The following is a 21,647-nucleotide window of genomic DNA, read 5'->3' as shown; positions in this document are numbered from 1 at the left end:
TCAGTGTTTTCTGACTTTAACTCAGTTGGGAGGCATCAGTGGTAAGTTTCAACTGCTGAGATGCATTTGATGAAAATCTTAAAAGCAATTGAGTAGTCTAAACTGTTGACTTTTATGAATTTGTATTGCGAATTACTCTTTGAAGGCTCTTTACCTGGGAGGCTTTGAACTGCCATTGTTGTGCTAAGCTTCCTGTATTCGGAGATAACAAAAATTAACTTTTCAAAGATTCAGTGGTCTGGAAACTGGGAAGTTATTTAAAAGGTTTAGTTCCAAGAGTACAGCAACACCCCGAACCCTTAATTATTGGAGACAATCTTCAATGCTTATCACCCAAATAAGAACAGTTCTATTCGTTATTTTTTTTTAAACAGATAATCAGAGCTCTTTCATTTGTGAATTAGTTGGACATTTGTTTTCACAGAGCTTTTTGGATGATTTGATATTGCCTTTGAAAGGTGCTGGGGCATTGCTGTATTTACTTCATTTTCTTTTTATCCCTGTAGATTTTTTTACACAGTCATTAGGAGCACAAAAGTAGTTTCATGGTGAGTTTATCCCTTTCATTTTGTAAGGCATTCCTTGATGGTAAGATAAATATTTTTTTACTTCTAAACATAAAGGGCCTGATCCTGCATGATAATGAGTGCTTTTGGCTCCCTTCGAAGCTAACAGGCAGCAAGTTTCTTTGGCATACTGCAGAAAACACCCAGCAGGATGCAAGTCTGGGCTCAGAGTGATTTAAAAAGACAGTATGTGCTTCACGTCCCGGTCAAACCATATTTCTGCACAAGAAATTTATTTTGACATGGCTGAAAGACAAATCAGGCATTCAGCTTATTTCCTGTTGCACATGAAACCACAGATGTAATAAACTCAGAAGATACTCTGTTCACTGCAGCAAGATGGCCACTGCAGTGCTAGCCCACTCAGTCTACCTAGTAAGAAACCATGTTAGTTACAGCAAGGATATGTGGGGGATAAGCCTCAGTACTATCACAAGCTTGCCTGAACTTGAAGAAATGCAATTGTTTTTAGTACTGGAAACACAGATGTTTGACATTTCTCCTTGGCTTCAGCATCCAGTACTAAGTTTGGGAAGAAAATGTATCTTCTCTGCATGTTTTTTGTTATGATTAGGGCTTTTCAGACACCATTTCATAGGAATCCTTAACTGTCAGTTTTGCATAATAGAGGGCACATAGATTGCAAACAGCTATCTACAGACTCGGACAGCTAGGAGACAAGCCAAAGCATATCACTCAAATCCAGGATGCAACTTTTTGCCATGAAACATCAAATGATACAGAGTTGTCTCATAAAAATATAAAAAAATTTGCAAGATACTTGTTTTAAAAAGATAAACTACCAAAAATGGACTCTAACTTTTCTGAGAAAAATTGACAGTTTGAAGCTGCACAAAGAATTCTAGAAAAAAATATATATTATTGAGAATTATTTTCTTTAGAGACATTCTGAAGTCTGCAAATGTGAAGGAAATGTTTTGGTTAGTCAGAGCCTACCTGCCTTACTGAGAAGGCTCTCAACAGTTGTAATACAAATCTGTTCTCAGGTCACTAACTGAGTCAGCAGAGCAGAGCTGCAAATTGCTAAGTCAAACATCAAAAGAACAGCTCCAGTTAACATCAAATTTGAGTAGGACAACATTTGTAGTCTCTCTTTCTCACCCAATGTACAGAGGCAATGCAGTATAACATACACCAAGAAGGACAGATGTCCACAAAGCAGAGGGAAATGAGAGGAAATTCCCTCCTCTCCAATTGACAGGACCTAATGCCAGATGGCCTTGCCCTTTAACCAACACTTGAAACACACCTGCATGGTCTGGGAGATGAGGAATGGACAGAATGTAGCATTCTTACTGAATTCCAGAGTTGTTGATGAGAGGAGATGAGGTTATCTGAGTTTCTCCATCCTTTCCCCATCCCCTATCTCCCCCTCAGCCTGTAAACCTACTGCCTCATACTTTGCCTCTCAGAAGGGAGACGTGCTAGGACTGGCTGACAAAAAACGTAGGAAAAGCAGCCCAGTACATGGCTATTCTAACTACTGTCTCACATTGTAATTATGTCTTAACTGAAAGGGAAAGAAGTACGAAAGATGTTTAGCACACTGTCCTGGCTTTGTCTGGGATAGTTCATTTTCCTTCTGGCAGCTGGTGTAGTGCTATGTTTTGGATTTGGGATGAAAAGAACATTGATAACCTACTGATGTTGTAACCTGTTGCTAGGCACTCCAGGACTTATCAGCTGCTCATGCTCCTCTGGCCTGCCAGGTGCATGGGAAGTTGGGAGGGGACACAGCTGGGACAGCTGACAGAACTGGCCAAAGGGATATTCCATACCATATGACACTGTGCCCAGTATATGAGCTGGGGCAGTTGGCCCATGGGGATGGGATGGGTATCGTTCATCAGGTGGTGAGAAATTGCATTTCTGAATCACTTGTTTTGCATGCATATTATTTTTACTACTATTATTATTATCATCTCTTCCTTTTCTTTCCTATTAAACTGTCTTTATCTCAACCCACCAGTTTTTACTTTTTCCCGTGCTCCTCTCATCCCAGGGCAGGGAGGAAGAGGGGAACAAGTGGTTGCGTGGTGCTCAGTTGCCGGCTGGGGTTAAACCATGACACACACAAAGACTTCGGAATTTAGCTAGGTTTTATCGTGCCTTTAAAATACAAAGTAAAAATCCAGATCACGATTCTGACAACCTGGCTCAGTACCATGGTCATTGGATGCCCGCACACCTTAACCCCCGGACTCCCAGAGTCTCCCTGACCAGCGGGATTTCTGTATTCACCACAGCATTACACTAAGCAGCAGACTTAGCAGGAGAAAAAGCTGGAACTGACTAAGCTAGAGACAATCTAAAACCGATTCAAAAAGCACACACCGGCCAGACAGAAATATATTCAGGCAATGCCACAAGAGTAAAAGAAATAAAAAGAGGTTTTTTCTTCTCTTCTACACAGCTGCAAAATACTGACTGGCAGGGATCAATATCAATTCACTGGATGAAACGCTGGATTCACCAAACCCAGGAAGATGAAATTGACAATGATAAGAGTGAAAATATGCTTTAGAAAACTACTGGAAGACTATTGTTCTTTTTCGTTGAAGACAATTGCCCTTTGTTCATCAAATGTCAATCTAACTAGCTACAGCTTTCATAATAAGGACTCATGAGTAGGTGTAAATGAAAGAAGAGTCTCTGTTATTTAAATTGAAATCCTTTTGCAATTCCTTGGTATGTAAATTACAGATTATGTTATACACTGATAGAGATGGTATAAATAGATCTGGCAGAGTCTAAGGGGACCTTTTTGAATTCTTCTAAGTAACATGCACCACTTCTCAATTTGGCCTTGAATACAGACACAGAGGCAAACACAGAAAGGAAAATTTAACTGCTGTTGGAGAAACTTTAAATGTGTCTATAGGCAGTGCAGAAATGAACAGGCACAGCAAGGAAGATGACACATCCTCCCTTACATTCAGGGTCAAACAAGAATATCAGTAAAGAAAGACATTACACGTTATGTGGAAAAGAAACTTTCACCAAGCTGCTTAAGATCCAACAGGACTGTTAGCAGTAAAATGTCTCCAAATGACAGCAAGACCTAACACCTTGTGAAATCCAACCCTGCTTAGTACCACCGGCGATGTAAAGCACAAGAATCCATGCAGGTGACATGACACTGGAAACCTTTAAGTCTATAATGGTGATAAGGATTTTTTTATCAAAAAAATTCCACAGAAGCATAAGCTTGTTAGTCTTTGGGGACATAACATATGGCCTAGCCTTTGAAAAGATCCTTGTTTCTTAACTGAGAAACCAAGTGCTTTAGACTTGGGAGCTGCAAACTTCAGCTGGTCTGCTAATAACAGTACATTGAACTTGTGCAAAAGTTTAATACTCTCGCCTTTCTTCACCTGCTGTAGACACTGTGCTGGAAGATGACATTTTTTATATCGTCACAACCATCAAAATTGCAACTGACAAGAAAAAAATAGAGAGTGTGCTAAAGAAAAAGGGTATGTATCATCCTAGCTTTGAAAGGAATATTACATATGCACATAACAGAATACCTATATTGAAAGTTAAATGGTAGAAAATAACAGAAAAGTAATATACAGTGTGCTGGCCATAAGCAAGGATGACAGAATGATAAAGCACTTAGGGACCAATCCATAGAGTTATTTAGGTGTCAAGCTGCTTATATTAATTCATTTCAAAGGAAAGTAAGATACTAAATAGAATTTAAGTAACTAGAAGCCAGTGAGGATGCAGGATATTTTCTTCTTTTCTTTTTTTTTCTTTTTCTTTTGATTATGACTTTTTAAACGGAGCCTAAATGTGCACACGATGTTTTCCACTCACCATGCTTAGTGGTACAAACATTACGTTTGAAAATGCAGGCTCAGTGCTAAAGATGCACAGCAGAGAGAAGGACAGGGACAGAAAAAAAGACAGAATTATAGCAGCTAATAAACATGTGAAATAATTTTCAAAGCAAAACTATTTTTATAAGCTATTTTAGATAAGAAGGTCTTGTTTGCACAGCAAATTCTGTAAGCATTTGTGTGAAATACACAACCAGTATAAACAAACTGGTTTGTATCCTATTCCAAAGTATAGAAGGAGGGAAGAGCACAAGTGCAAAACTAAAGAAGTCTTTCCTAGCCATCTGTGATACACAAAAAGTGTAGGTAAGGTAGGCGCTTCCTTTTGACAGAGAGACATATATGTATTAGAAACACTTCTGTTATCTTGTTAAATTTCTTTGTATAAAAATCTTCTCGTGACTGTTAAGAAATCAGAAATACCAATGCTATTGCTGTCCTTTGAAAAGCCCTCTTGTAAAGCGCGGGGATGCTTCAACTCCGAAACAGTTAAAAAAAAAGGAAGCCTTAGAATGTTCTATTAAATATATCCTGACACAAACAGAGATGCTAGTGACAGAAAGAAAAGTTAAGCAACCCACCACAGTCTTGACCTCAAGTCAATGACAAGAGTGACACTCCAAATCTGTTCTGGCAAAGTGCATTCCATAGCTGCATGAAAAAGCTATGGGACACAGTGATTTAAAATTCTCGCTCTGAACAAATGAAAGCTCAACATTTTTACGCTTGAGTAAAATTGGGCCTGGACAATAGGGAACCAAAAACTCATTTGGATACATGTGGCGTTCTAAAACACATCACCAGGATCTTCAAATCGATCCAGTATCTAATGGCAGGCAGCACTGAGATCTCAGGACAGAGACATACGATGACCGGCTATTGTGCCTGCTTAAAATCTCAGTGGTTGCATTATTGTACACGTTCTTGTTTTGTGAAAGGAGGGCTGAATGAGACCTGCAAGTAGGGAATTACAGTAATCCAGACAAGATGTCACAGAAGCATGAATTAACGTTTCAGTATCTCTATGCGACAACGCTCTCAAACTTGTTATATTTCTAGGTTGATAATAGGAGTTTTGTTCCCCCTGAATGCACATGATCCCCAAAGAAAAGCCCTCAATTAAAGTTTACCTCTACATTTTGCACAGATGAAGACCAAGCAGTATTTATGTGCCGTACAGTGAAGGAACAAATCTTCAGACACAGTGTTAACAGCATTATTAAGCACAGTGGTTTCATCTTTTTAATGTTTAAAGCAATTTTGGGGCAGTCAGAACTACACAAGAAATGGGGATCAGATGCTCCTATTGAGTCTGCAGCAAAATAATTTCAGTCTTCTTTCCAATAGCTGTGCAAGCTTTTTACTTCTAGTCTTCTCCTCTTCCCCTGGATCTTATTATACTCTTTTGTCTACGACGCTTAATCAGAGACACAGCAGTTTAAACTGCTATATGACCTGAGAGATGACTTCTTTATCACCTCTGCACTTTTATAACATAAGTAAGTGATAGATAAATTATATAAGAAAGCCTAGATCGTGACCTGAGCTAATAATTTTTGTGGGCTAAGTCCTAGCATTGTAAGTCTTGCACAGTGCTTGTTCAGGCAAAACCCACACTGGAGTAAAAGCTTTATCAGAGTCAAGCCCGAACAAAAGCAGAGCAGAGACCTCAAGATTTGGCCCTTTTTGACCTTCTACTTAGAATTTCTTGCAAGCATTTTCAAATGCCACATTTTCAACAGCATTCAGAAGAGTGAAAGTCCTCTCTATGCTATTCTATGAAACACTACAGTTCTGTACCTACAATTTTCTGAATAAATCCAACATGCTACATACTAGCACTTCAAATTTGCCAAGAAAATAATCAAAAATATCAGTTTCGAAAATTACTTTGGTTAGAAGAGACAGGGTTAATACTGAAATACCTCTAATGCTTCTTGTCATTTTATGAGGGCTACGCTTCGCATATAAGCTTGGTGGTGCCTACAGTGTCAAAAAAAAACCCATATATTGAGAGCTACATCCACCAGTCAACAGGTTTCACTGACGAAGCTAAAAATGAGCACACACTTTCTATGTCTAATTATCAGTATATCCCAAGAAAAAGGGCTGAGGGTGCTCTCTCCCAGGAAAGCCTCAGCCCCAGTGTCCAGGCGTGAAACCCATCAAAACAAGTCATTGGGAGCACTCTCCATATCACCTTTAAGACTAAGTGTGGTCGCTGCGTAGGGGTGTGCAACACACTATGGCATGAAGGGAAGAACATGCTGGAAAGAAGCTTTGCAGGAAAAGACTTGGTTCCAACGAGCAGCAAGCTGAACACGAGCCAGCAATGTGTCCTTGCAGCAAAGGTGTCTAGGAGTCCCTGCTGGGATCCTGCCCTACGAGGACTGCTGCCAGCAGGTTGAGGGAGGTGATCTTTCCCCTCTACTCAGGACTGGGGAGGGTGAACCTGGAGTAACGTGTCCAGTTCTGGGCTCCCCTGTACAAACAGACACATGGACATACTGGAAAGAGTCCAGTGAAGGGCCACAAAGATGATGAAGGGACAAGGGCATCTCTCCTATGCGGAAAGGCTGAAGGAGCTGGGACTGTTCAGCCTGGAGAACAGAAGGCTCAGGGGGGATCCCATCAAGGTATACAAATAACTGAAGAGAGGATGTAAAGAGGACAGAGCCAGGCCCTTTTCAGTGGTGCTCAGTGACAGGAGGAGAGGCAATGGGCACAAACTGAAACACGGGAGGTTCTGTCTGAACAGCAGTGACCCTCACTCTGAGGGTGACTGAGCACTGGCACATGTTGCTCACAGAGAGGTTGTGCCCAGGGATGTTATGGAGTCTCTATCCCTGGAGACATTCAAAAGCTGTCTGGACATGGTCCTGGGCTACTGGCTCTAGGCGGCCCTGGTTGAGCGAGCAGGTTCGACCAGATGACGTCTGGAGGTCCCTCCCAACCTCAGCCGTTCTTTGATTCTGTGTACTGGAGCAGGGCTGCAGCCTCTGGAATTTCTACGTCTAAGTCCTCGCAACTGAGGAGACTGGGAACCAGGGGCAGCTACTAGGCAGAGTGAGCCCAGCTGCTGAAGAGATCCAGACTGCTCATAGAGAGAGACAGATAGATAGATAGGTAGGTAAATAGATAGATAGATAGATAGATAGATAGATAGATAGATAGATAGATAGATTCCCACTAATGGACCTCTACCCTTCTCAGCCAGAGCAGGGAGCAGGATGAGGCCATCAGTGCTGTCTGTGTTCACATGAGTGCTCTCCGTGTCTGTCTGTGGTTTGAGTGGCCAGCCATGCATATACACAGGTGTGTGGTGTATCCAGGTGCCCTGTGTGCTCGTGCATACTGGGAAGACATTTTCAGACTCATTGCTTGTTGGACCTGGGGGCATTGCATTAGCCTCACCTCCCTCGGGCTGTCAGATGCAGCATGATATATTTTCCTCTGACAGAACCAGTTAAGATAAATTCAGAACTGTTCATATTGTAACTTCCCTTTATCTTCTGTATCTTTGACTTAAGTCAGCTTTTTTTTCCATTCCACTTGATCTCTTCTGCAAAGTCATAAAGCTGGCAAAATGTAACAACAGGTCTGCTCAGCTCAATAAATATGGATCCAAATGCACAAAAAAACAAGCGGTAGTTATTGTTTGTTATTACCAGTTACACGCATCATGAAGAAATCCCGTTATCAGTGCTCAAAACCCTGAGAATCCTGGCTGTAGCCTCTGACCAGTTTCATTCCCTAGTATGCGTAACGTAAATACCATTGCTGCTATATTCTAGGAGCCTTAGTTGTTCTTAGGGGCATGTTATGTTTGTACAGATTGTACAGGACACTAATTCTATCATTACCAGAAATCAGCTGTTTTCTTACCAGCAACTTGGAAAGTCAACTTCACTGACATCAACAATGCACAGGATAATTTTGCCTGCTAGTATTTTTGAATGCTTTTCCTCCACTTAAAAGCTCTTTTCACTGTCTTCTGAATGTCCAGGATTCAGCAATCACCCCCAACTAAAAAACAGGCAGCTTTTCTTAAACATCCATAATTTTTGGATAAATTTATCTTTCTAATTTATCTACCATTATTAAAAGCCTTTTGCTACATTCAAGTCGGATTTTCAAAATTCCCTCTCCTATTAGGAAGATAAACATTTGTATTTCTGTTTAGCTTAAAGCTGAGACTCTTTCTTGATGACATGATTCACAAAGTGAGCTTTTAATAGAAACAACAAATATTGCAAGGCTTACGATGCAATAATGATGGATGGTGTCATGGTGTATGCTTTAAATTAAGTAAACATATATACATCTTGCTGCAGAACCAGGGCCACAGTCACTACAGCTTGGTGTCTGCACTTCATCCATGTACAGAAAGAATGCAAAGGAAGCTGAAAACAGACAGTAAACTTCTTAGCCAGCACAATAACCTTCTAATTGAAAACAAGGCACTACAGAGGAAAAAAAACATTTAAGTCAAATAAAGAGCAGATTTGAGAAATGTATTTCTTCCTCTAAAAAAAGTTTTGCATTTATGTTGCTCCTGTAAAAAAAAGTTTTGCACTTCTGTTGGCCAGTATAAAGCTAATAAAACCTTATTCTCCAAATATCCAGTTAAAAATTTTATAAATTCAATCTAGAAAAGACTAATCCATGGATGTGTCTAAAAGCTATGGGAAGAATGCTTTGCTGAAAAAAAAAAGAAACTTGGATAAAGCCATATAGGGAAATCCTTTCCTGTTCTTCAGTGAAATATACTAATATTCATATCCAGGTCAATTGCTCAGAGATAAAGTGTTAATAACCAGTTCCTGCACAATTAAATTACTTCTCTTTACTCAATTTGTGGTCAAAGTACGGATGACTTTAGAACAAATACATTTTAAGGATTCAGACTTAACTCAGGTAAATACTCCAGGTTTCTACTTGTTTTTCCAAAGAAAGTTACTGGTTATGTGACTGAATTTTTACGTGAAAGCAAGCAAAAATGCTACAAGCAACAGTTGCATGATATTCTGGGTTTGGTTTTGGCCATATGTATGAGTTATTTTACTGGGCAATGCATAGAAACCATTAGCTAATCTACATAGATGTTAAAACCAGAATAGCTTCACACTATGTAACATTCTGGATGCAAACGCTGCTGTAGTAACTGCTGTGCCGTAAGCTGGCATTTTGCAACAACAGGTTCTTCCTTGTGTCACTGATCTTGAACGAAGCTGGAGAAGACAGTATGGCATATGAACAAGACCTCGTAAGTCAAAAAAATATTTCACAGATATGCAAGTAGTGGCAGCTTTAAAGCTTGTTGGCTGGTGGGAATGTCAACAGAAAAACTTTTAGTAGGCTTGTGTGCAACTGCATGTGTATCTGTTTGCATGCAAGTAACTCAACAAAGACCTCACTCAGGGCTACTGGGAAGCTCTGGAGTGTCCTAAAACTGTGCATTCACACTTCATCATAGATAGAGAGACAAACATGGAAATTTATCACATATTTTAACAAGTTGCTACATGTTAGGAACTTCACTGGTTTTCTCCCCACTTGGAGAGCCTGTAGCAACTCAGACAACACATGGAGGATGTTCAGAGTTGTAACAAAAAGTTGTAAAAGTTTTACAGTTTTCATAGGCGACTGGCCATTTTTTTTCTGTTTTCCCGTTCTTAATAGGTAAATATTCTTGGTTTATTAGTTTTACCCCGATAATGAACGACTTGTATTGTTCTTATACTTCTGTTGCATTATGTTGTCACCGCACATGCCTGTTAAAACAGAAGGACAAAGAAAAGTTTTAGCAGCTTTTATAATATTCTGGTAGGATTGGACCCTTCTGTCCCCAAGGCAAGAGCCACCTCTGGTTGTGAAAGACTTCTGATGTTTTGGGGGTTTGTTTACTTTTATCATGGACAGCAAAAAGAAATATAAAGTACAGTACAAATTCTCCTGAGTTGCAGCATAGATATTCCTAATAGCCGATAGCTGTTTCTTAGCTGGTCTCCTACAAAATACCAAATCATAATAAGCATTGGAAACTCCGAGATATATAACACACCTAGTCAAAAAATAATTAAATGTCCCATATAATTATTGTCCACTTGACAATTACAGCAGGGGTACAATCCGTCAAAGGAATGGAGGGATAATTGAGACAATTTGACAGAAAGTGCTCAGGACAAAAGAGTGCTGGGTCAGACAGACTAAACCATCAGTGTTATAAAGCACCATGGCAGCAAAAACTTCTAAATATAAACATTGCCCATTGCCCTGGAGTAAAAAATATGGACAGCTTAAAAGACAACAAATTAACCAGTCAAGTCACGTAATGAAATTTGAGAAAGCAAAAGGCTGCCTACAGAGAACTGGGCAGACGGTTAGCCTCGCATGAGGTCATTCAGAAAAACAGCAAAGATGGAATCTGCCTGATATAAAGTATTTCATTAATTCACGAGGCAAATGAGAAACAGAACATCCTGGCTCCATATAATGTAGTATCTGTATTTTAACACCTCATGTTTTCTCTACAAAAGGAAAATTTAATACTGAAGTGATCAAATCATACAGGCAGCCTACCAACTGCATAGGCAGCAAATCTTAAAAGGGGAATTGTAACTGATCCTGCCGGTGGTCTCCACCTCTGCAGTGTCTTCTTCTGGCCCTGTAGTGCCTCATTCTGCCGCGGGTCTCCAGGAGAGAGCTGCTACCAGCTCTCACCAGCTCCATTGGGCTGGTGCTCCTACTACCTCTAGCCCACATCTCTGAGACTCCTCTGGCCACTTTCCGGAGCACAGTGTTGTGAGAAAAGAGAGATAAAACAGGGAACTCATAGATGAAGCTATCCACGTTCTTCCGTTCTGAACCAGCTTCACACCAGTGCTTAGACACAACCAGAGCACATACACTTCAAAAACTCATTCTAATAAAATATTTATGATTCCTGGCTGCAATCAGGCTTCTCTCACTGACTGAAATTAACTCTTCCCACTGAGGTGACTGAGCTGCACGTGCTCCTTGAGGCACCACACTCCATCCCGGACACCTGAGGCATAATTACTGAAGGTGATGGGGTCCACTGGCTCTCCTGAGCTACCTCTAAACACCTCACATGACTCTTGTGGGCTTTGCAATCAGCCACAACCTCATGTGTTTTCTACTTAAGCAGTAGATACAGTATGAATTCTTATAAGCATAAAATAAAAAGGTAGGACTATGAATTAATCAACATTTCTTTATTGCAATCCAGTGTAAAACATTTATCTAGTGCAGTTATTTCTGATCAGTACAGCTCTGCTGCAAATTTGCTACAAATTACATACTGCATTGCCACCTAGTGAATAAATTTGGAAATTCAATTAAAATAAAATAATGGAGTGTACGGCAGTATTTTTATGACACAGGTATCCTGAAAATTCACATTTCTGGCTCCCTTGTGATAGTTATGTGATGTGTAAACAGGTATTCACTGACCATCTTAATCCTCGAACTTGCGTGTGTGTTTGTGCATGTGTACCTTGCCCTGCCTAATCACAATGCACATATGCACAATTATAAGTCTGTTTGCGATATATCCACTTTGATGGATGTAAGTTTTACCCGGTAAATCATATATATATGCTGCCACCTATGTCAAGGAAGAATAGAAACCTTATGTGGTGCGCTCTGTCATGGTTGTCATCAAACCACCTATGCCTAGGTGACATTAAATCTGATTTGTTCAGAGTGATGAGGCAGTCCAAATTCTGCCTAGATAAAAATGTAGCACTCCTCAGACTGTGCTGGTCTACTTGGATTCTGCTACCAGCAAGTTGGCCTACCAGAAGATTTGCCATAGTTTCTAAGATAGAGTGCGGGGATGAAAGATACGTGGTAGAGCTCCTGGACTGACGAATTGCAAGCGATATCTTGACAACCACCATATGAGCTTTTATGTCATGCTCAAGGCAGTTTAAGGACTGACATGGGACATGGCAACGCCAGACAAGAGCAGACAAGATGAAAATGTGCTGATCAGAGATTATGAAGGCATCAGGCAGTGCTGTACTGAAAACTTTTGAATGTACTCAGTCACCCCAACTGTCAACAGAGTTGTTTCAGATGACATCTTCCTCACTACCACTCTCCATCAAGGAGGCAATGTCAAGACCTGAGAAGTTTAAGGACCAGTTTGTCATTATTTTTCCTGCAGGAAACATCCAATTCCTAAGCAAAAGATAACAAAATTAATTACTTGACAGGGATTGCCTGTTTGGAAAACTCTGGATCATTACAGAGAGAGACTAATGTAATGCTATAGCTGTTGGCTTATTTTGTGACTGTGTCTATATAGAAGGATATATGCATACAAAAATACAATTCCTAATAAACATGAGTGCAAATTACTCATGACATATATGTCAGACCAGAATTTTTTTCTAGTATTGTTCCATTTGTAATTAGGATTTCACATTTCTGGAACAGTAAAAGGCAGAGAGTGCTTCACCATCAGCTGGAAATGGAAGAAGTTCCTTGCAGTGATGTCCTTCATTTTAAGTGGATACGTACAGGCATTAGGGTGCAATTAAGTGATAACCTATAATTTATAACTTTTCGGCTTCAACATCTGTTAGTTTGCATGCATATATACATTTACAGTCTTTACTGCCCTCTGTAACAGTAGTAGACAATAGAGCCAGATGCAGCTGATCCAGCTGTGTATCTAATTACTAAGTCATCTGCTGATTAAGGGTCATTCTCAGTGGTATTCTTCCTCGGTTGGGTTCATTCTTGTTTGTATAAAATTGTCAGAATGCACTCAAATGCATAGTGTATGGAACCAGATGCTGCTTATGTTTCAGAAGTTAATGAAAAATGCTGCTTGAAAGTGCACACACACATCTTGCAGTGTTGAATGGAAAGGAAGTTCCATGTCCCATCTGGTTTTCAAGGGAATTTTTTTATATCTTCTAGATATATTTTTCAGTTTCTGGGTATTATGTTTATTACATGGATTGATTTGTAATCTGTTTTTCTCCTTGACTGAAACTTGGTTTTATGAGTGAGACACTGAAATAACATGCTCTTTCATCTGCTAGTTCTTACAGACTTCAGATAGAATCATAATTTCATACTGTCTGTAGACTAGCAGGAGTCTGTATTTGCTACTTCAAAGCCAAATATGTGCAAAGTTAATGAGTGTAAGTTCTCTAAATACAAGCGGAGGCATTGCTTCTAACTAAGACTTCTATAGTTATAGGAGTAAATACTAGTCAAAGAAGACACTTTTGTTGGAATATCTTTTAATGAACAAAAAATAAATTGCAGAAAAAAACATGCCAATCTTCTAAAACTAGAGGCTCACCCATTACATATTATCTGATCTATTTAATACCGGATTCATATTCTAGATTTTATTTAAAAGTGCTGAACAGATTTAGTCTCTATGTATTTTTACATACTTAAGTAGCAATGGAAGTGCCACAGACCATACGACGGTATAGCAGTACACACATCACCATGGGGAAATTACAGAAAACATGGAACAGTTTAACTTTGAATACATACCTTTCAAGAAAGAAAACTGAAACCGCCGAGGTGATAAACATCATCAACTGAATTGACGCCAGCCATTGTTTAAAGGAGGTGAATCCTCTGCCAGAGTAAGCATCTGAAAGAATGGCCCATCGCTATCATACATAGATGGAGCCATTTTTAACAAAGCACTAGATGGTATTTTTGGTATTAGAAAATAACGCAGTCCCTGATTCTGTACACTTGTTTAAATACAATTCGTACGTCTGATAGGAAACTGTACACTACTAGAATGCATGTTTGATTGGAACAAACTCTGATAAGAACAATGAATAAAACTTAATACACAATTTTAAAAAATGTGCTAGAGAAAAGTGATGGCACTGTTTCAGTCATAGCTCAGAGGACAGCAATCATCTTTGTTCCCAAAATAGTTTTACTGATTAAAGTATCTCCCAGCTGGTACATTACTTAGCCATCGTCACATTTCCAATTCAAGGATTACTGAAATTAACAAATGTTAGAAAATATTTCTAAACAAATAATAAGATGTATTTTCTCAAAGTCTGTAAGTGGTTTCATCTTAAATAATATTTGCTTGGATAGGCCTTTTGGACAAAATTTCATTCAATAATGTATCACTTACGGATTAAGTCAAAACATCAAATTCACTGGTTATGGGAAATTTTTACAGTGTGAGAAAGAAATTAACAAAATAAATCACGTGGAAAAATTAGCCACATTTTGTTCAATTTGTTATAACACAGGGCAAGGGCAACACCTCAGAATTCCCTGTTCCTCCTCCCTGCTGCCATATTCTCAGTAACTTAAGGTCTGATGAAAGTTCATTTAATGCGTAAATTTTCAAAAACATTTCAGTTGTCATGTGGGTTTTTTTCTGAATAAGTTATGTTTTATCAGGTAATCACTCCCTTTTATCCTTATCAGTATTATTATTATTATTACTATTATTTCAATAGCAATGCATGCAATTCTTTTATGGTGTACAACAGATTTTTAGACACGTTTTTTGCACTGAGATCATATTGCTTAAAATAGACATAGAGAAAAAAGATACAGAAAATAGAAAAGAAGAAGTTCATTGAAGATGGCTTTGGTAGGTAGAAATGAAAAATACTGCGCTCTTAAGAAGCAGGGTGGAGGTACTTCAGTCATCCACACCCCATTCTATATAGCTCTGTTCATTATCTCCTCTAACGTGTGCTGCTCTTCCTTAGTGACTTCTTTAGTCATAGCCATACTAAATCTCAGGTCTTCATTTGTCTTCCCTAGAGATGCTCTGTAGCTGTGCTGTCAGTGGTGGATGCCAGGAGACAAAGAGTCCTCTGAAAACACTTGTGGATCTTACTGATGTGAAAGAGGCATGGGCTTGGGCTGCAGGTTATTTTGCACATCTCTCAAAAGTAAAAGGTGCAGTTCTAGAGCCAGTGTGTCCAGACAGCTCTAGATTTAAGTCCAGGCTGTTCAGTTTAAGTCAGATTTAATTCAGTTGTTCAGAAACGAGCCATAGGCCAGACCACACTTGCAAAGGGTTCTGGATTCCTACCTCCTGTCGTGTCTGTAGTTCCACATAGTTGGTAGTTTGGGAACCTAAGCATGAGTCAGAAGCTTCAACAATTTTGTGGATCTAGGCTAGGTCCATGACTCTACTGCAAACTACAATCTATTTGAAATGTCATATGGTACTCCCTCTAAATATCAATTTGTAAATATAAACCAGGTTTTTTTGGTCTACATCTTTGGTAATTCTGTTTACAAGGGAGTCAGATGTGATAAATTAGTCCTTTTATGTGGAGCAACATAAGCATGCAAATTCTGGGTGTTTTCTGGTGAATTGTCAGCACAAGGGTTAATCCAAGCAGCAATTCACTATTATTGAAAGTCTTAAAATGGATTTCACTAAAACAAGCTAATGGAGTAATTCCTGTAGAATAGGAGACAATCCTATATTTGTATTGTTTGTTCTTATTAATTTGAATCTCCAGTGGAAATATAGTCAGCTAGAGTCAGGTACCATATGGTTATCCATACTATAGCCCAACATATATCCCCCAAGCTACACAGCTGTCCATCATATATATGATTGCAAAGAACACATGGTAGAATACATAATACAACAAATATGTTTGGATAAATAGGGGAAAGCTGTTAACATAGTTTCTCTCAATAAAAAATACATAACATTTATGCATGTATATATTTTAAGTGAAAATTCTGGTGGATTCTTTTTACATCCAAATCAAAGTGGCATTATTTCTATTTAGAAGCTTGATCATTTTTATTGAGTCGTAATAAAGGCATCTGGTACCAGTGTAGCTCAAAATTAAGACATTTGGATGGAGGGTCTGTCCAGTAACATCATAGTTTCAGTATGACATTATTCAGCTTTTCAACACGTCTTAAAGATCCTATAAGTAAAGTCTAAGTGATGTTATTGCTATAGTGATTGACGAGGTTGTAAAATTTCAAATTTTGGAGCAAAACTAGATTTTCTTCCAAAGAAAGAATAGCTAGCAGGCTATTGGGAAAATGAACAAACAATAAAGACACTGGGACTTGATCATTTTTAGCAATTTGAGCTTAGTGATGTTTCTGGTTAACATTTTCGATAATGTTTTTCTGAAAATATGTATATGAATGTTTTTACGAAAGTCAAGACAATGTAAAGATGACCACAGACAATCCTAAATGAACTCCATAACTGCTGTCTTGCACACCACCACATGTGTTGTTACAGACTAAGGGAGCCCCAGGTCAGAAGGTTAGGTATGTGTCCCCTTTTTTCTCAGAAGGCTACCTAAGTTAGCCAGCCGCTTCCCTGCATGGCACAGAGCTCCAGGCAACTGCCCTGTATGCCTCATAGGTGAATGAGTTCTGCTGATGAGGGAGTAGTCATTTACCAGATACTTCTCCAATGAAGCCAATGGAACCATCCACAGCAGTGAGGGTCTGGAAGGTCAGTTTGACTATTATTTATTCACAGTCTACATTTGTATTTATGCTACAACAGCAACATAGCCTACCCTTTCAACGTGACTCTAAAATCTAAATCTCAAAAGTAATCGTAAAATCTCAGCCCTGGAGAAAAGAAAACATAGGAAGATATATTTTCTTGAGATTTATATAGAGCATGTGATCATTCTAACTCATAACATTATTCCAAATGTGAGTATCAAAGATGACAGTAAGTGCATGAAACAACTCCTTTCTCTCAAGTAAAAGCTTCTAGAATTTGAGAAACATTTATATAGAAGGAAAACACACAAAATCTGAAGTAAAATTCTGCTCATTTCAATCCACACAGTCTCCTTTGTATTCTGTGGTGTTGACCAGGAAAGGCTGACATTATTATATTCAAATAACCAGACTAAATCCTCGCAAAGTAAGTAAATTCAGACTCACACCTGCTGCTTAACCGTTGGCTTGCCCTCTTGTCTCTTGGCATCATATCCTATGATTTAATCAGTACAGAAGGTCAATTTCTGGCACAAAAATGAACTTTAAAATGTAGTGGTAGCTCACAACTTTGTATTTCTGTGCTTTGTATCTCAGCCATTTCATCTTAAACTATAGCTGTTAAAACGCTATCAAGAGGGTTTTTGTTCGAGATTCTAGTTTGTCAGTCTGAAGGCAAAAAAAGATCTATTTCCCACTTAATAACCCCCATGGTTAGTATCAGAGTCCAGTGGAACTTGCAAAGGACAGTAATTACATAGCTGGTACATTGCTGAAACAGATTCTCAGAATGGCTTTGACCTGATTCGTACACTTCTTCAGTGGTTTAGAAATGCTGCAGTGCTGTGGATACATCCAGTTCAGACATCATGGAGTAGGAACTGGCTCTTTATCACTTCTCAGCCCTATTCTTAAAATCTGCCTTCAAAGTTTTTCAACCATCTTTACACCAAACACGATGGGGCTGTGATACCTCAGCAAGCTTTATGTGGATGAACTTGAGTATGAGATGCAGAAGCCAGTACAAAACAAGGAGCTTGGTTTGTACAGAGTACCTATAGGTGGAAAAACACAGAATGGCATTAGTTTGTCCTAACAGAGACTACAGAGAAAAAAATCTTGGGCAGAGCACTATGGACAGATATCACACAATTTTCTTTTCGAAGTTGGGCGTACACATTGTAAAGTACCTCCCAAAGCAATCGTCCAGTGCTTTGGGGTACTGCAACCACCAAAACACCACAGTGCTGCATATGCCCTCTAGTCTTAGATAATCACTACTACGTGAGGATCCTGTTTAAAAATCTTGGTAGGCGTACCCCAGCTGCATGAAATAGATGTAGACATTGTAAGATGGCATATTTAAAAAAAAAAATTTGTATAATAATAGTGTCTGGTTACCTTCCTCTCAACACTGAAAACTGTAAGTATGCTCATTTAACAATGTCAAGATAACTTTCAGACTTGGGGGAAGCAAACAGCAACTTGCTGTATTTATCCAACAACTTTAGTATTGCCATGGATCACATTTATGAAGACATCATAAAGTTACAAGGAGTCGTAATAAAAAAAGCAGTTCCAACAATGTGAAGCGGTCCATTACATGTTCCATACGACAACTTTATTACTGCAGTGGACCAGTACAGCAATTACAAATAGGAAATATATTACACATAACTTGTTTTGAGACAGAATGCTACAATAGGCCAAAATAATACTATAAGAACATATTATTCTGTGACATGTAGTAATTATTTTGAGGTTACAAAGTAAGAAAGTAAGCTACTGTAACTTAGCAATCTGTTAAAAAAAAAGTGGTAACAAAAGCAAATTTAACAATGGATACGTGACTATTCATTATTGTTCAGTTATTATTGATGGCTGCCTGGTTATAATTAGCATCTGTATTTTTTTCTCTTTACAGATATTTATGCTTATTAATGTAATTGTCAAGGATCAAAGAGAGCTAAGCTAGGACACATTGGTGATATATGCTGTACAAACTTAAAATGAAATGACAACCCATACCCAAAAGCCCTTATAGTACAAGAGAACACGTAACACTCAGAAAAAGATTGTTGGGGAAGACTTGAAAACATGAAAATAGTATGGGAAGCAGAGGTTTGGATAACCATGCGATTTAAACGTTTCACATTTTGACAGACCTCACGCTGATGCTGAGTTTTATGGAGGATTCAGGTGAGGATAAAGAAGTAGCTTTGAAAATGTTTATAGACAGCTCTTCTCAAGCATGAGAGGGCACAAGGGTCTTTCCTAGAAGATTTAAGAGGTAGATGATGGAGACATTCACCGTGAATAAATCTTTTCATCCCTCCCACTGTCATTCAGTGAATGAGAGAACATCTGTACTGCAAGAAGCCATAAAGGGATCAAGAAAAAAAAAAAAAGAATTTTTAAAACTGGGAGTACAGTGGTTCCACAAATCTGCTCAAAACATAAAACCACAATACTGAGTCATTTAAAAATCTATTTTAACTAGAAGCATGATGGATTCAAAATCTTAGGTGTCAAAAAAAATCACACTTAGGTAAGTTTCCATAGCAAATGCTAATCAAACAGTTGATTATTTTTATTAAGAAAATTATTCTCAGATTTGCTTTTTGTGTGTTTGTGTATGTTAATATTAGAAAGTGTAAGTAAAATCAAGCTTAAAATGTAAACAAACTACAGATATAACTACAATACTTAATTAGACTTCAAAGCACACTTACCAAAAATTTGAGACAGCAAAAAGGAGGTAGGCATGCATTTTTGAACAGGTGGTGCTAGATAAGGTCACACAGCTATAATTGAGGTCAGAATTTGGTCACTGTAGGAACAGACACTCTCAGTGAAAGAGGTGAATTTCCTCCTGTGTTTTTCATTAATTACTCAGTGCCATTCAGTCACAGTGTTATCTGTTGTAGATCCTGTCAGTAATTTCTTGTCCACGCAAGTCTTACTCTAGAATATTCTTTCAGTATGATGCATTTGAAGAAAAATTCTGTTTGTGGAAACCCTGGTTTGCTTTTTAGCTGCAGAGACAAAAGTCTACCAGTATCACCATTTATCTTAACTACAGATAATAGCAAGTATTGTGGGACAAACAGATTAAGGTGCATTTTCACTGCTGATGTAGGAAGAACTGATATAAAACAACAACTAATTTTTATGAAAATACAAACAAGTTTTAAATTCAAATATTAATTTTAAAAAACTTGATATCAGAGACAGAAGGCAAATCAAGAGCCTGGATGGATGTAGTAGAAGTGACTTGCAGAGTTGTCTTGGACAGATACTGCTCAAATCCTCCTCAGCTTTCAGAACGTAAACCCAGAGTTTTATTGACCTTGCTGTTGATTTTACACATTGTATCTGAGCGCAGTGTTTGCTTTGTGAGTTTTATCACATTTAGCATAAAAATATATGATATTAAATAACAATGCATACAGTAAAGCATGGATTCATTATTGCATTTATTTCTAGCAGGAAGTCATTCACATTTGAATGCCAGTTAGAAAGCATACCAACTGAGTTTCTATAAGGGCCTCAAAGCATAATGTTATGCTGTTTCAAGTCGTACATAATATTCTCCCCACAGCTGTTCAGGCTCAGCCTGCAGATGCAACCATCACAGTCAATACTTTTATTTGAATGACACCCATATCAAAGTGCTTTTCTTTCATAATGGTGCATTTCATCTGGCTAAAAGAAAACAGTATTTGAAAAATATCGTTAACGTATCAATTTTAGGAACATATTTGATTATATTTTCCTTTTCATTTATTACTAAATTACTTCCCTGAAAATATTTTCATCTGTTTTCCTTCAGCTAATATTAATTCAAATCTGTATTTTGGCCCTTTTCCCCTCCCTAACAGCTTTACACAGAAATACGTGACAGAAATAAGAACAGTTATATCAGAAATAAATCAGCTAACAGTATTTACTTGAGTAAAGGTTTCTCTAGACTACTTGTAGTTATGCTTTTGGGAACTGGCTGAAACTAAGGCCATACTATTACTAAAGTCAAACTCAATACTGCAGTATTATTTTGTGACTTCTGTAGTACATGATAATACATTTCTTTTGTGACAACCATTTAATTCCAAAGTCTGTGGATGGCTCTGTTATAATAAAAATAATATTGCTTCAGGCTTTTCAACCCAGCTTGGGTATGCTTACAATTTATGCACGCCTACAAGCTTGAGCTTGTCACACACGAGGTCCAAGTATCTCCTCTTACTGCAAATACAAGACCAGTGACATTGCTGGTAAAGTGTAATTGAGTTTGGCCCATCATATATTGAAAAGGAGCAACAAGAACGAGCTGAAAAAGAAAAAAAAAAGTTTATTTTATACCCATTTCCTCTGGCAGAAGCAGAAGCCACCTTTTTTCACGTTATTTGGAAATAATGGCGGGGTGATGATCAGCGACTGCTTGAACGTAATCAGCCCTGCACACAGCTCAGTGTGTCACGCCGGCAGCCAGCGGGCCTGCAGGCCAGACAGCAGCCGGGATACTACAGCAACGCGTCAGACGGCTTCAAACCATTGCTGATGGTTTGGAATAAAAAGCTTGAATGGCAGCGGAATTAAGAAAATACTTGTTATACGTTTTATGTTTTCTACAAAGTACTGCTTCTTACAAACCCTTCCATAGGCGCTATAGCAGACCCCAAAATGCAGCCCTTGCAGACACGTCTCTGTGCCGTCCACTTTT

The sequence above is a fragment of the Opisthocomus hoazin genome, chromosome 5 (assembly GCF_030867145.1).
Source record: "Opisthocomus hoazin isolate bOpiHoa1 chromosome 5, bOpiHoa1.hap1, whole genome shotgun sequence".
Classification (NCBI taxonomy): Eukaryota; Metazoa; Chordata; class Aves; order Opisthocomiformes; family Opisthocomidae; genus Opisthocomus; species Opisthocomus hoazin.
Note: the sequence above shows the minus strand (reverse complement) of the source record.